Genomic DNA, 5,842 nt, shown 5'->3' with positions numbered 1-5,842 from the left:
TGAGTTTGACAATGGGTTAGCTATGATCTGCCAAAAGCCTATGTTCACCAATCAGTGCGTATGTTTGGATTCCTACAGTCTCACACACCACAGGATCAATCTTGTTAGCAACCTCATGAATGGGGCTGTAGCCATGTGCTCACCATGTAAGCTTGATGCTGAAATAGAGCATATCAAAATTATCCTGTGTGATTATGGATGCCCTGATCAAATCATCACTTGTATATTGCAAAACTCAAGAAAGGCCCCTGTGCACCATTTTTGAACCTGAAATGAATCTCAATCTACCTCAGATTACCCTGCGAAGAGAAGTATCTGAAAAATCTGCACAACAAGCTGCTACTATACAGTCAATCCATGGGTGTTTTTCTTTCCATTACCAGGATCCTGTAATCAAGCCAAAAAGACATTTTAGCAACCACACAAATGTGTAATGTGATATATGAATTTCAGTGCTCGTTACATAGGCCATATGTCCCAATGACTGGCAGACCGTCTCAAATAACACATCTTGTCAACTATTCTAGGCTGTCAACGTGCTGATCATGGTCCATAGCCTGAGATTGCAATCCTGAAAAGTATATCCACCATAGGATGTTATTCTGCTGTTGAGAATCATTTATTAAATAATCCAGACTATGCTAAGAGTTGGGTTGGACACCCATCAGCTGGGCTCGCAGTGTGATGTATTGCTGCATGCTAAATGCTACATACATAAGTAAGCAAGATGCTGTTTTATGTAGGCAAACGGTTTGCGTACAAACATTTTGTCAAAAAAGGTCAAGGAAGCATCCCCATGGCAACAACCTGACCAATCAAAATCTACCTGTCTGGTCTGAGAATTAAGTTTGACAATTAACTGTTCTTGATGCATCGCCATTCCAATGATCGACCGACAAATCAGTACCATATTCTCATGCTGTATAGATTGATGTCCCTTTGTCAAAGTCTGTTCATTGTATCATGGTTTTAGTGAGTGCAAAACAAAAAGCTCTTTTTAACAATGCTTAAGTTCTGTGCTACCAAGCAATTAGTTATGCTTTTGTCTATGTTCAATTTTCCTCAACACTCTACAATCACTTTACAAGTTGAATATCACAAAAGGCATACACTACTTTCCTTTTACCAGCCACAGTACAAACACATTTAACTTTCTCTATTTAAATTTCTAATCTTCTGCTGTAGGAATCTAACAAACTGCAAATTTTTTTAACAGCTGTGGCCACCTGACTTATCACCTGGAACTGCCGTATACCATCCTATCACAACCGTTTGTGGCACATGCAATTGTAAAAACATATTGTCAAAGAATATGCAGTAACTGCTCTTTTGTTCAGGTAAGTACCAAGCTATGAATTTATGATATTATTCAAATGCTAGGAAATGTGTTGTGCCATCGTACACTGATAACCTGAGAACAGACTAGAGAGTTGAACAGTTGGACGAATGATAGACTGAGGGTTAGTGAGCACAACAGTTGTCTGACTGGGAAATACAGAAATGCCAGGATAGACTGAGCCCACTAGGATATGGTGGCAATGAAACAAGCAATAACTGACAACAAAACTGTAATTAGTTGTAAATGTAAAAACTCATCTAGTTTAATAATGTCCTTTTAGGGAGAGAAATCTGCATTCTTACTTGGTCTGACCTACATGTTAACCCTTAATTACCCCCCTAAAATGACTCAAGAAGGCACTTCCTTGAGTGACATTTACATCTCAAGAAAGAATAAGTGATATCAACACAACTCAATGTCAAAAAGACAAGGACTTTGAATTTTATTGCACTTTTCACATCCATAAGATTTCCCAAGTCATTTTTTCAGTTAATGAAGCACTTTGGAATGGTAGTTAGTGTTGTAATGTTGCAATTATGCACAGCAAGATCCAACAAATAACAATGTGATAATGACAAGATAACTTTATTTTAAATATTCAGGTATGTAAAAGTATACATTTAAGGTATTTAGAAATATGGGCTATGTTTACATTGTCTGACATGTCCTGTCCTTGTACCTGCAGGATAATTCTCCAGCATGTATTGCAAGAAACATAACACAAACATTAAAAATTGATTTAAGGAAACACCACAGAGGACACCATCATGCTCATCGGAACCACAATCCCAATGTCCATGAAGAAGACCAACTCCAGCAAAACAGGACAGATCCTGTGCAGTTGGGGCATAATACACATAAACACCACCAAAATCATCACCATCCCCACCATCAGTATGACCAATCTAATTCAGAATCAGAAACGCCTGACATGGTAGCAGGTAATGGCTCACCACAACCGTGAATAAACAAATCAAACTGTAAGAGAAAGTTCAAGTGAAAGCCTGAAGGTATGTCAGAGTTAGCAGGAATCAGATGATGATGATACTGTCGTCAGCTGTTCAGTGACAAGTCCTCTAATAACGAGGTGACATGACACTGCAGGACACAATCATCATCCTGACAATGACAGGAACAGGGACGTGTAGACAGCCTCATTGAATCCTGACAGTGACGCTTGATCCCTGCTCTCTGACCACAAGATCAGATGAGCCAAAGGCACTGAGGACCTTGACAAGGAGTTAAAAGCAGAGAATGACGAGATGGGTTGAAGTAAACACTTCAGTTGGAATGTAAACTGCTGTCTATTTTCGTAAAGCTTTGAAACTCCATGTTGAAATTTAGCTGTAAGGTTCAGTCCAACCCCTCTTTTCCATCTTGAGGGCTGATTTGCTGCCAAACCATACTCTGAGGCTGATCAGTATAAGGTACCGATTAGTCCTTTTCACTGTTGCTTGTTGTCCCAATCCTTGTGGTTGCCACTATGAGGACAGCAGCACAAACTATCCTGTAGGAGCTGCTATTTGATGTAAGGCAAATGCAAAGGGAAGATAAGTGAAGTTGAGAAGCTAATCTGCATTATATCCAACAACGTTTTAACCAGTTTGATGTGTTGGTACTCTCAATGCATCATATTTTTTCCCACAAAAATTTTGAGATAAAAGATTCTCCTACGTTTTATCTTCCTCTGATTTTTTCATTTCAGTTATAACAAGTAAGAACATTTTAAAGAGAAATTAGCAAATAATTCCTCAATTTTTTTGTAATTAAATACAGCCAGTGCAAACAGGAGGTTGGGGGTCATAAACAGACAAGTTGCAATCCCAATTCACACCTACTCTCCTCTCTAATTCAAAATGTGGATAACAAAGACATCCTGTATTAAAATTAGGGAGTATTAGCTTTTAGTGTTAAGAGAAAACCTGATTATGTAGAAATGAAAGATCATTTGGAAGCAAACACCATATTTCATGATGGTTACCAGGGAAACCACTTACCCTAGTTCACCTGAATTCCTGTATGGTAAATGTTAGCAAATTAGATTCTCTGGAAAGTCTGTAGTGCACTGGAAGTGTTCTGTAAGAAGATTTTAATAAACATTCTGTTTTCAATAAGCACTGTTGGCACAGTCTTTTTTGTTTATGAACAAATCCATCAGTGATTAAGTCATATTTAATACTGGGCAATCGGTATTGGAAAAATTGCTTTGGGCATTGAGATTCAATTCTGCATTTTAGTTTAATCAATTTAAGAATCAATTACACAACATAGATTTTAATTTGCTCCCACACTGAAGTTATTAGTGTAAATCTACAGTTCAGCCTTAACCTGACTCTGGATCAAAACAGAATCTTTCAGGAGTCCCAATTCAGTTTGCTTTATACTGCAGTCATTACCAGATACGAGATTCATGCCACAAAATTTTAGGACAAGATAAATAGTTTCTGATGTAACTGTGCCATTAGGTTATCTTTTTGTATACAGTAGCTAGCATTTCAAATTAGATTTAAACAATAAGAATACAAAATTAAAATGTTAGATTTCTGATGCTGGAATTTGAAATGCAAACAGAAAATGTTGGAAATATTCAACAGGTCTGGCAGCATCTGTGAAGAGAGAAACAGGGTTAACGTTTCAAGTTATTGAACTTCCATCATAACTGTTCTGAGGAAAGGGCATCACCCTGAAACATTAATTCTGTTTCCGCTTCCACAGTTCCTGCTTAAGGATTTAAGCTTTCCAATATCTTGTGTTTTCATCAATAATAGCAGCTTGCATTTCAAAAGAACTTTTCATGCAACAGAATATCCAACAATGACTTCACGGAGTTGTAAACAGTGGCAAATTGTCTGTCTGGAGTTTTAGCTTTCTCCTTGTGTCTGCATGAGTTTCCTCTGGGTGCTCCGGTTTCCTCCCACAGTCCAAAGATGTGCAGGTTAGGTGGATTGGCCATGCTAAATTGCACATCGTGTCCAGGCAAGCTAGATGGGATTAGCCATGGGAAATGCAAAGTTACAGGGATAGGTTAGGGGTTGGGTCAGGGTAGGATTCTTCAGAGGGACAATGTGGACTCGATGGGCTGAATGGCCTGCTTCCGCATTATAAGAATTGTATGGCTCTATGAAATGGACAATAGTGTCAGAAATTTCCTGGTGGGCAGTGTTGGTTAATTGGTATTTTAACGAGTGACATGGGTGGCATGGTTGTGGTTCATTTTTTAATGAAAAGGTTCTTGAATGGTGAATCTGGAGTGCATTTTTAAAAATTTATTCATGGAATTATGGTGTGGCTGGCTGGGCCAGTTTTTATTGCCCATTCTTGTTTGCCATTGAGAAGGTGGAGGTGAGCTGGGTTCTTAATGCACTGGGATAGCATTAGGGTCACATGTGTGGTGGGTAGATCCACAATGTTGTGAAGGAGGGAATTCCAGGATTTTGACCCAGCAACAGTGAAGGATCTGCAAAACATTTCGAAGTCAGGATGGTGAGTGATTTTGAAGGGAAACTTGCAGGTTGTGGGATTTTAATGTATCTGTTGCCTTTGTCCTTCCAAATGATAGTGATCATGGTGTGTAAGGTGCTGTCTTAAGAGTCTTATTGAATTTCTGCAGTGCAAAAATAGATGATTTGGTTTGATTGATTTTACACGTTTAAAATTTTACATGTGTCACATGTACCGAAATACAGTGAAAAGCTTTGTTTACAAGCGGTACAGGCAGATCACAGCAAGCAAAGGAAGTACGGATCAAAAAGACTTAGAGGCATACAGGTTACGTTGCAGGTTACATTATTTGAGGCTAGAGAGTCCATTCATCAGTCTGATATCAGCCGGGAAGAAGCTGTTCCTGAACCTGCTGGTGCGTGTGTTCAGGTTTCTGTGCCTTCTGCCTGATGGAAGAGGTTGTAGGAGATTATTACCGGGGTGTGATAGGTCTTTGATGATGTTGGCTGCCTTTCCGCAGCAGCGAGCCGTGTAAACAGAGTCCATGGATGGAAGGTTGGCTTCTGTGATGGTCCGGGCTGTGCACACCACCTTCTGTAGTTTCTTACGGTCCTGGGCAGAGCAGTTGCCATACCAGGTCATTATACACCCAGACAGTATGTTTTCAATGGTGCATCTGTGGAAGGTGGTGAGGGTCCTTACGGACATGGCAAATTTCCTGAGGTGCCTGCGGAAGGAGAGGCGTTGTTGTACCTTCTTGACCGTCGCATCTATGTGGGAAATCCAGGACAGGTTGTCGATTATCGTCACTCCGAGGAACGTGATGCTCTCCATCCTCTCAATCTCAGCTCTGTTGATTTGGATGGGGGCATGTTCTCCTCCTTTCTTGCTGAAGTCGATGATCAGTTCTTTAGTTTTGCCAACGTTGAGAGACAGATTGTTCTCATTGCACCATGTCACCAAGCCCACTATCTCCCTTCTGTATTCTGACTTGTCATTGTTAGATATCCGTCCTACTACGGTGGTGTCAGCAAACTTGTAGATTGCATTTGTTAAGAATTT

General features: G+C 39.8%; 1 long non-coding RNA gene across 1 annotated transcript; it reads left to right on the top strand.

Annotated features, from left to right (window-relative positions):
• Nucleotides 1-1,209: 1,209 nt before the first annotated feature.
• On the top strand, nucleotides 1,210-3,453 carry LOC125482659. Its single transcript, XR_007261717.1, has 2 exons — nucleotides 1,210-1,337; nucleotides 2,025-3,453. It is a non-coding gene; the product is annotated as an uncharacterized LOC125482659 (long non-coding RNA).
• The last annotated feature ends 2,389 nt before the right edge of the window (nucleotides 3,454-5,842 follow it).

Source organism: Rhincodon typus, unplaced genomic scaffold (genome assembly GCF_021869965.1).
Source record: "Rhincodon typus isolate 14 unplaced genomic scaffold, sRhiTyp1.1 hic_rhity00014388, whole genome shotgun sequence".
Classification (NCBI taxonomy): Eukaryota; Metazoa; Chordata; class Chondrichthyes; order Orectolobiformes; family Rhincodontidae; genus Rhincodon; species Rhincodon typus.
Note: the sequence above shows the minus strand (reverse complement) of the source record. Positions and strands in the feature narration are given on the sequence as shown.